This window comes from Chenopodium quinoa, unplaced genomic scaffold (genome assembly GCF_001683475.1).
Source record: "Chenopodium quinoa cultivar QQ74 unplaced genomic scaffold, ASM168347v1, whole genome shotgun sequence".
Lineage (NCBI taxonomy): Eukaryota > Viridiplantae > Streptophyta > Magnoliopsida > Caryophyllales > Amaranthaceae > Chenopodium > Chenopodium quinoa.
In genome coordinates, this window is record NW_018744239.1 from 4644813 (window position 1) to 4655860 (window position 11048).

At 35.9% G+C, this 11048-nt stretch overlaps 2 long non-coding RNA genes across 2 annotated transcripts; both read right to left on the bottom strand.

The window, feature by feature from the left end:
• Positions 1 to 3869: 3869 nt before the first annotated feature.
• On the bottom strand, positions 3870 to 5079 carry LOC110694236. Its single transcript, XR_002505804.1, has 3 exons — positions 4836 to 5079; positions 4455 to 4548; positions 3870 to 4119 (listed from the first exon to the last, which is right to left on the bottom strand). It is a non-coding gene; the product is annotated as an uncharacterized LOC110694236 (long non-coding RNA).
• Positions 5080 to 5086: 7 nt separating this feature from the next.
• On the bottom strand, positions 5087 to 7435 carry LOC110694237. Its single transcript, XR_002505805.1, has 3 exons — positions 6971 to 7435; positions 6578 to 6704; positions 5087 to 5240 (listed from the first exon to the last, which is right to left on the bottom strand). It is a non-coding gene; the product is annotated as an uncharacterized LOC110694237 (long non-coding RNA).
• Between the last annotated feature and the right edge of the window lie 3613 nt (positions 7436 to 11048).

Below are 11048 nucleotides of genomic sequence, written 5' to 3' on the forward strand. Positions count from 1 at the left end.
CGGAAAACAACATTCAATCAAGGTGATTATTGTAGTGATTATAATCGCTACAAATGTTGAACTCATTTTCTACAAAAAAAAAAAAAAAAAAAAAAAAAAAAAAAAAAAACCTACATATGATCTATACAAGATTAGAACATGCAACCTCAAGCTTTAATATTAAATGTTTATCCAAGAAGCTATGACATATTTTATGTTCTCTTTGTCAAACAAAATTTTAAAATCTAGTGTAAAAAAGACTTTTCGTATCAATTTTTAGGTTTTAGTGGCGTTTGTAAACTATACGCTTTTCCATAATTTTATAAATGTGCATAAATATGCTGAATAAATATTATTATGTTTTTCGTATCAATTTCATATGGGTTTACTATCTCGATTGCAAAATGATACGGATTCCACTACTATTTCACAAACATATGTACATATTGTAGCGAATGTAAAATCGCTACAAAATAATCGCTACGAAAAGACAATTTTCTTGTAGTGATAGTAGGTACCAATTGGGGTAACTCCCTAATTGGAAGCTCAATATTTTAATGGGCTATTTCTAAGGAAGGAAACCCGTTCGATGCATTATCCAAAGCTATATATTAATAAATTAAACTATAGTCACGAGTCAAAGATAAGTTGACTTGTGTTGTATGACAAACATGTTTTATTTATTTATTTATTTATTTAATGTCTATTACTAGGATATTCATGTTAGTGTGATTATTCCTATTGGTGCATATGTACTCAGTTTTTGTTGATTCGTACTTTGTTGTTTGTGTTTGGCTTTTCCTTGGATTGGCCCTTCTATGACCCATTTTATATGGCGAGTAGTGAGGTTGAAATAAAGAGAAGTACAGGTAGAGAATGAGCATATCAAGCATGATGGGATTAAGCGAAGAGGGTTACATGTTTCTTTGTTTATTATTTATAGTATTGAATTATTTATGTGATTGTTGACACTAACATGAATTATTTTTATATTTTTAGTTTGGTTTTAAAAAGGGCCTTTAATGGTTCCAATTTATTGGTTTTATGTAAGTTGGTTTGAAGTTTTAATTTGTTTTATTAAACTTTATTTTATTTGAGTTTTTGAAAGTTGGTCTCCCGCTGTGTAACTTTGAAAATAGCCTTAGCCGTTATCACGGTGGCGGTAATATCTTAGTTATTTCCTGAAATGAGTTTTATTTAGAGTAAGAAGAGTATTTTAAAAGGAGGAAATTTCCAGGGTATTACATATGTCGTCAATTGGATCAGGTGGATCTCAAAGCTACAAATAAAATCAATCAAAGCGACGAGCTAGGCCCAAAGGTCTTGCATGAGGCCGAACCGAGGCTAGGCAAGCCTAGGCCAGGCGCAAGGCCCAACCTAAGCATAGGGGGCCAGGCCTCGCTAGCTCGCAAGAGCAGCAGACGGCCTAAACCTGCTTGTAGGTTACAAGCCTCCAAGGGCAATAGCAGCGCTAGCCTATGTGTGCCTGGGCTGACTGTTGTGCAAGTTGGCGCACGAAGCTCAGCTAGTTGCCTTTCTTGGTACGCAAGGGAAGAGCCGAGAGTTTTATTTGTACTATGACTCGACCATGTTTTTGTGCATGTGGTTAGTCGGTTATATTAATGATTGTGGGATGATTATTTCTCAAATGTAATTATCCTATTCATACTAGAACTATTTAAGGAGGTGTTTATTTATTATTAATACTCATAACTCATTAGAAAATCAAACAATTAATTGCACAATTAATCTTGTCTCCTTAAAAGAGAGAACCCAAATCTAAACACTCTACCTTGAAGGATTTTTTCTGGTATTCTAAGAAAATACACTAAAGGCAGATTTGATAGTGTGGGTCGACTTTCGATAGAGGGATTGCGCTTGCGAATCTTAGGCTTCGTTCATATTAACAAGCACGTTTCAAAGGTATAATATTTAGAGTAGATATTATACTTTAATTAATTTTTTGTATTATACATGAATCCAGGCATAGGGTTATTTCCGCACTTGTAATTAGATTAGAGTAAAACCCAACATATCCGATTGTGGGGATGTGATAAGGGGACTTCCATAGGTGGAGCTATGGTGAGGTGGAGAAATGGTGGTGTTGGAGGGGAGGATAGAGAAAAAGGATAAAATAAATAATTTTCTTAAACCAATCATAAAGCGACACTTGTCGTGGACAACAAGTTTGACAAGTTATATGTGGTTGTGTCTTGTTTAAAATTGAGACCCATCAAAGGTTGTAATAGTTAGGAATAATCAAAAGGTTGTCTTGTTTAAAATTATTCAACTAAAAACTGTATTATTAATGACAATTTTTCATACTTTTTTCGTTTAGTTGCATTGCCCCTAAATCTATCTTCAATTGTGTTAGGCCCCGTTCACTTCATCTTATTTTTGTTGAATTGAAATTAAATTTACTGAAATGAAATTATTTTTGCTGAACTTAAATTATTTTTACTAAACAGAAATTAATTTTACTAAACTGAAATTATTTTTGTTGAACTGAAATTAATTTAACTGAACTGAAATTATTTTTGCTGAACTGAAATTATATTTACTGATTTTCTATTATATTTCTTCTTTACTGTTTCTGAATTTTACTAAACTGAACTTAATTTTACTGAACTGAAATTATTTTTACTGAATTAAACTAAAATGAACTTATTTTTACTAAACTGAAATTATTTTTATTGAACTGAACTTATTTTTACTGAACTGAAATTATTTTTACTGAATATTATTTTTTTAAGATGAAGTGAACAAGGCCTTAATCTCATAAAAGCCTTGCGCTTGGAGTTAAACAATAGCATTACGAAGATTATGGAAGATAATTATAAAATTCAAATTTTGGTAAGGAAGAGCCTAAGGAATAAAGATTAGCTTTGATTTTGGAGTTGAAATGCAGGGCCGTCTCCGGCGATTTAGAGGCTCTGTGCTAATGACAAAAAATTAGGCCCCTAAAATTTGTAATGGGCCAATTTAAAACGGAAAAAAAGTTTATTAATTATTATATCCTTAAAATGTTTGTTTATTTATATGCCCCTATTAAGATGATGTTAATTGCCTCTAAGTTTTTCCTTGTGTGATTTAATTATTTAACAGTGTTTGAACAATTTTACCCACTAAATTATTTATTTACATTTTTTTTGCCTTCATTAATGTTAATTGCCTTTAGTTATAATTTTAAGATTAGTGTGTAGACATTTATACCCATTAAAATATTTGTTTACATATTTTTCATCATTATGTTGCCAATAACTAAAGAGCTCCACAAAATGGCTAACCATAACACGCGCTTAGCCACCCAAGTTACAATAAGTTTATCAATAGCTTCATCCTCTTTTAGATGAGACTCTTCTATTCACTCTTTATTTTTTTCATAACAAGAATCATATTTCTTAAACATAATAATAATAATAATAATAATAATAATAATAATAATAATAAAGGGCTTTGTTTCGACCTTATTTCGTCCGTTTTTCAAGCGTTAATTGCTCCGGCAAAGGGCTTTGTTTTTCAGTCGGTTTGAGTGCGGTTTTCTGGTCGGGTTTCTGGCCAATTCAGTGCAGTTTTGGGGTGGTTTCGGTGTAGTTTTTGGTGTATTTAGTGCATTTCTGGTGTGGATTTAGTGTGCAGTTCGGGTGCTATTTTGTGTTCTTCTCATGGCAAGTTTTGGTGGGTGTTTTGTGTTCTTTTCGTGGCAAGTTTTGGGGTGTTATGCCTCCTAAGGTTCGATTTCATTGTCCGTTTGTGGGTCTTGATGGGTGTCAGGATGGTGGGGGTAATGGACTCACTAAAGGTTCGATTTTATTATTATTATTATTATTATTATTATTATTATTATTATTATTATTATTATTAAAAAGTCACAAATTAATACAAAGTACTTCACCTGATCACCACAAGCTATATTCATCATCAATAAAACTAAATTCAATCTTTAATTGATAAAGGTGAAGTCAAATACAAGAAAAAACCAAATAAATCAAAACTTAGTAGTACTCCATTACACTATTATTATATACAATTAAAAAGAAAAAAACTACACAATAGCTCCAAGGAAATAAAACTAATGGAATCATGTTTCTCTCTATCTTCTACTAATTGCTTGATGATTTACGAGTGTCTTCGATTAATCTGCACAATAAGCAAAAAAAACTAAAATTAAAAATCAATCAAATATACACTAAAGTTAAACATAGAGACATAATTAGGCCTAACAAGTGAACACAAAAAAATGTATACTGAAGCCTATAATGTCAAACCTTCCAAATATATCTTGATCATGTTAGTTCATATTGTATTACAGCCTTAGAATAGATAAATTGAGTACCATATACCGAGAGCAATGCAAGTTCATTTGTTAGCATAACATTTCAGCCAATTCATACAAATCTTATAGTGCAAAAAAAACAGAAGCTCAAAGAAATTGATCAACCCACACTTCAAATTAAAAGAAAGCAAATACCTACCCATCTGCAATAATGAGTAAAACATGGTATCGTCCTCCACTCTCCTCAACAATTGTCATGGCCATCTCAACTACAGGAGCAAACAAAGTAGGTCCTGCCACATCGAGAGATAGGTAGTGAGCCATTGAATTATCATGAAAATCTAACAATAAAAAGAAAAGGAGCCAATATAATAGAAATACTATGAGAAATTAAATTTAGTTTTTTTTTTTTTACTGAATTTAGTTTATTAGTTAAGCAGAATTAACTATTACTCCAATAATATACAAAGTATTATTTGGTATTAGGGCTGATTTGTGAGATTATTGGCTAGCAGGTTGATGTAAAATCCTTAATTTGTTCAAAGCTTACAGATCAAAGCAAATATAAAAGAGTCAGAACCTTCAATTCATTAATCTTTTCTTTTAATTCGCCATTTTGGCTGGTTAAGTTACAAGTTTCTTCACGTAACAGCTTTACTTGCCGAATAACATCAGTTAGTATAGCGGCTTTGTGAAACTTGGGTGTTGTTCCAAACCTCAATGTTTCACTTAACTCAAGGAACCTACCAACAAACTGGTAATAAGTACATTGAGAAAAATAATAAGGCAAAATGAGATCAAAATCCCTCAAATATTAAAACTGTACATGCCTTTAATTTAGATGATCCCTTCATTGTTTCTCGCGGCATGCTTTGGAGCTGCTGGATACAGTGACTGATCCCAAGTTACAATTTTTAACAAGTACCTTTTCCGGCATCAGTCATCAAAACCATACAAACCCTCACTATATTCTTGAGTGGCCGCACTGCATGGACAAAAAGAAAGCAAACTCAAACATATTGTATATGATCAATAAAAATAATCCCTAAGATACCTTAATTGAATCAGACTTCGTGTGAACTAACTCATTCCCACAAAGTATTCTTGCTTTGGCAAAACTAGATTTGATTCAAAGAATAGCCCAAGAGGAACAACTCAATGGTGCAGAAGAGCATAACAACAATCAGCGCAATTGCAAACAGTCATCAGTAGTAACCGAAGACAGTAGCAGCTTGCAATTCAACCGTAACAATAGTAGCAGCAGACAACCATAATAGCAGTGGCAGCAGACATTTGTTAAAACAGCAGACATCAGTTACAACAGCAAACAACCATAACAGCAATAACAACAGCAGTAGTCAGCGGTAACAGTGACATCAACGGCAGCAGTAATAGCAGCAAACAGCTCCTTGCTTTAGATAATGCATCATGAAAAGAAGACAGGATTTCAACCACCAGTGCAATCACATATAAGGAGTTACACATGTTCTTATTTACCCTATCTTTAACCATGGTAAGTTCCTACACAGATAACCAAAAGAAAATCAACAATCCACTTAGCTAAAAGCCAACTTTTAATATTCTTACATGATCCACAGGTAACACTGTAGCCCCTATAACCTGGCCTGGTTATCCGGGGTAATGACTGTCTACATATAATGTGACAGCCATTAGAGCTTCATTTGCATGAGAGGTCGAGAAACATATACACAAATTTATGAGTAGTAGCAAATAGCAGTAGCTGTAGCAGGCATTAGTTACAGCAGGTTCTTGATGTTAAGGTAGTTAGCAGCTTAAACCAAGAAAAATGACACCGAAAGTCAGGATCGTGAGTTTTACAAACAACAGTTTCAAGCCCTAGGGTTGTACTTAATAGCAGGTCAAATCCAGACACAAGTGCTAATAAAGGGCACATCATTCCTTGCCTATGTTAACTCAAAAGCATTACATTCTTGCCTAACTTTCTAATTGTAACCTAACAACCAAGAGCTTGACTAGAAGTAACTGATTACGCAACCATGAGAAAGAGATAAATATAGTATAACTGAGTTTTTCTGACTAAAGTGAAAGCTAAACTCATCATACACCTAAAATCCCAAATAACATCAAACAAAATACAAGGAGAAAATAGGTAAATTGTAGAAAATTATTTAATTAATCATCTTAACCCCACAAAAATGTGGCAACTGATGCAACTATCACTAATTTTGTAACAAAAGTAACAAATAATTAGAAAAATTATAGGGATAATGAAATATAAAAACCCAATTCCATAATTAGAGCTTAATATGTATATATATATAAAGAAATAAAAAAGAAAACCTTTCCAAGAGTGGTAGTTTTGGCAGCAGCAGGAATTAACAACTAAACACCATTCATCTGATTATAATTGGCATTGCCTTGGATTTCTTCATCTCTTTCGCCCATAATTACTTGGATTCTTGACAAGCTTATGAGTTATAAATTCAAAAAAGAAATTAATTAAATTATAATTGGTCAGATTAGTCAACAAAGATCAAATTAAAAGATAAATCAAATCAGCAGTAATCGAAAAAAAGAAAAAACGAAAAATCCCAAACTCATTTAATTAGTGAAATTAAATATGCATGCAAATTTCCGTATGAAAATAGTGAAATTAAATATGTTAATAGGCAAATTCAACATCAAATTTTGAATTCATCAATAAGATCAGAGAAAGGGAATCAAAACCCTAACTTTAGCTAGCTCAAATTCTTGTTGATAGTGGAAGGGAGAGGAAACGACTAACCCTAACCTAAAATTTAAGGTGGAAGCGACCGACTAGGATGGACGCTTATAGGTGGTAATTGATGTCTTTGGAGGTGGCAATTGTTGTCTCTTCGCTCGAAGCACGGGCTGTTGTTTACATCTTCGAGTTGGAGCACCGATCGCGATGGAGGTAGGCTGTGGTGGACGGGGGCTACGATGGAGCACCGGGAATGAGAAGAAGGTAGTGGTGGAAGCCAAGGAAAGGAGGTGCAATAGAAGCCGAGGAAGGGAGAAATACGAGGAGGAAGAAAGTTGGGTTACACTATGAGGGTCGATTGAATGTTTGAATCAGGTAACCGGTTTTGATAAGAAAAAAAAAATTAAAAAACAAAAAATCAAAGTGTTACAACCAAGTGATACCTAATATCAAAGTGTTACAGTGAAGTGTTACACAATATTAAAGTGTTACAAAAATTGTTACCTAAAACAACAATGTTACAAAAGTGTTACGTAAAAATCAAACAATCATGATTTTGTTAAAGTGTTACCGGTAGGTGTTACTTAAGCCCAATTTTGTAGTAGTGTTTACAGGCAAAGCAACCATCCTTTCCGGCTCCTATCTTACCGGATATTCCCGTTAATCAGCACCTTATTGCTACTCCTGCTGTTGTTTTGGATCAGATTAGGGGTTTTCCACGTAGTACGTCATGCGGTAGAGACAGCTTGCGTGCTCAACACCTTATGGATTGCTTGAGTGGTGCTACAGTTGCTATTTCGGATGAGTTGGTAGACTCTATTACGCAGGTGGTTAATCTCTTTCTCGCTGGGAAATGTCCTGCTGAGTTGGGAGAATACATTGCTAGTGCTCCTCTTATGCCCCTTGTTAAGCCTAGTGGTGGTATTCGGTCTATTATTGTGGGTAATGTTTGGAGGCGTCTGGTTTCAAAGGTTGGGGCTGCTTTAATTGGTCCGCGTCTGGAAGCTATCCAGGAAGTCTTCAGTTTGGTATTGGGGTGCCGGCGGGTGGTGAGGCTATTCTTCATGCTGTTAATCGATTGGTTGAGGCTCGTGGTGGTGATGTTGGCTTCTCTATGTTGCTGGTGGATTTCTAGAATGCCTTTAATTTGGTGGACCGTACGGTTTTGTTGCATAAGGTTCGTCTCCGTTGTCCTGCTCTGTCACGGTGGGTTGAATTCTGTTACTCTACTCCAGCCATACAGTTTTATGGGGAGCATATCTTAAGATCATGTCAAGGAGTGCAGCAGGGTGATCCTCTTGGCCCTTTGCTTTTTGCTTTGGTGCTCAATCCGTTGGTGTGCCGAACTAGGGATTCTTTTAACTTATGTTTACAGGCTTGGTATTTGGATGACGACACTATTATTGGTGACACCCTGGTGGTAGGAAAGGTTATGGAGTTGATTTTGGTGGAGGGGCCTCGTCTCGGACTCCATGTAAACGTTGAGAAAACAGAAGTTTTCTGGCCCATGGAGGATCCACGTAGCCGTTTGGTCGATGTTTTTCCTCCAAATATTACTCGTCCTCTGCTTGGTGTTAAGTTGCTTGGTGGTCCTATTAGTGCGGATTCCTCTTTCTGTGGTGAGCTTATTTCGCAGAGAGTGGCAAAGACCATTGTGCTATTAGATGTTGTTGCTAAGCTTGATGATCCTCAATGTGAGTTGTTACTACTTCGTGCGTGTACTGGGGTTTCAAAACTCTACTTTTCTATGCGCACTTGTCCTCCTCGTCTTTTTGAAGAAGCCAAGATTTCTTTTGATATGGCCCTTCGAGCTTCTTTGGAGCGCATTGTAACTGCTTCAAGGCCAGGTTTTGGTAATTTGCAGTGGCGACTTGCCACCTTACCTTTTTCTTATGGTGGATTGGGTGTCTATTCAACGGGTGATGTTTGGCACTATGCTTTCCTTGCTTCCCGTTTGCAGTATTCTAGTCTTCAGGCTACACTTCTTTGCAGTTCTGGTATTGTTGGTCCAGGACCGACCTTTGATGGAGCTCCTAGTCTTTTTAATAGGACTGTGGAGACTGACCTTATGCATAACCCTAGTGAGATCGCTGCCCCTAAACTCATGAAGAAATTAGCAGATATATATTTCACAAAGGTCACTGCATCTGTAGAATCCATTTTCTCCTTATCTTCGCGTCAGGTTGCCTTATGGAAGTCCCAGCAGGGGGATCACTCTTCTGTATGGTTACAAGCGGTCCTGATATCAGGTTTGGGTCAGACTATGAATGGTAAGACTTACTGTTGTGTTCTTTGCTACCGGTTGGGTGTTCCCTTGTGCTCTATTTCGTCACCGTGTTCTTCTTCCTCAAGGGTTTTTGATGGGGATATTTATGGGGATCATGCAGTGTCTTGTGCTGGGATGGTGGGTATTAAACATCGGCACAACATTGTTCGTGATACCCTTGTTGATATTTATTTTCGCTCTAGGATTTCTGCAAGAAAGGAGATTAACATTGGGTTGACTGGAGGGAACGACGGGGCTCTTCGACCAGCAGATGTGTTGCTTTATTCCTGGGATAGAGGCCTTGATGTATGTGTTGACTTGACAGGGTCTTCTCCTTTGACACAATCTGAGTTGTCTGACTCCGTTCCTGGTCGTGTTGTGTTTGCTGCGGCTCAATGGAAGCAAGACAAGTATGAGGCGCGTTGTAGGGCCATTGACTATGGTTTTCTTCCTTTCTCCTTTTCTTCATAGGGGGAATTAGAGAAGGATGATGTTGCGTTGCTGAAGCGGGTTCAGGCGTTCGCTAGGACTCAAGATATTGGAGCTCGTGCAGCTGCTCACATCTTCAACAGGATCGGGTTCGCTATAGCTAGAGGGGTGGGGGCCCAGATTGTATCTCGACTTCCCACTAATTTCTTGTAAATCGTTTGACTTTGTAGGTTTTTGTTAATAATAACTAATAATAATAATAATAATAATAATAATATAATAATAATAATAATAGTAATAATAATAATAATAATAATTTTAATAATAATAATAATAATAACTAATAGTAATAATAATAGTAATAGTAATAATAAAAGTAATAATAATAATAATAATAGTAATAGTAATAGTAATAGTAATAGTAATAGTAATAGTAATAATAGTAATAGTAATAGTAATAATAGTAATAGTAATAATAGTAATAGTAATAGTAATAATAGTAATAGTAATAATAGTAATAATAATAATAATAATAATAATAATAGTAATAATAATAATAATAATAGTAATAATAGTAATAGTAATAATAATAATAATAATAATAACGGTTTCCTCTCGGTTGGGGACGATTAGGGTAGGGTAGGGTGTTTACGTCATTTTCAGGCAGGTTTCCCGGCGTTTATTAGGCTCTATCAGGTCAAACGTCAGGTTCTCAACGCGACTCTTTTAGGGCAAGTGGATTTCGAGCGGTTTCAAGCGAATTTCAGGTTGTTACAGGCGATTTCCAGGCGTATTTAAGCCTCTATTCAAGCGTATTTCAACCTATTTTCAGGCGAATTTCAGGCTATTTTCAAGCGAATTTCAGCCGCTAGAATCTTCAGGCGGGGCTGTGGGCGACGTCTTTGTTTCTCAGGCGGTGTTTCAGCGTTATTCTGCGTTCAACGGCTTTTAGTTTCGCGTTTTTTCTAGTGCTATTTTATTCTGGTTGATGCGGTGATAGTGGCGTCTCAACAACATCGTTCTCCGACGTCTCAGGCGTCATTCTCCGGCGTCTCAACAGCAATGTGTTTGGCGACATAATCTTCAATGTTTAGCGAGTATGGTGCAGCGCAGGGTTATTCTATTTTGGGATGTAGTGATCGTCGTTAATCATTGTAGTGTGTTTCGGTGGCTTTTCCGGCATTCTGATCAGGTTTTTTGGTGGCGTTTGGGTGCTGTTTTGAGAGCAATTTTCTGGTCTATTTGGGTGCAACAAGTTGTGGGTGTTATGCTTCCTATGGTTCGGTTTCATTGTCCGTTTGTGGGTCTTAATGGGTGTTAGGATGGTGGGGGTAACAGGCTCACTAAAACTTCTTTGCTCACTCATCTCCGTGACTGTCATTGTTGTGGGGATG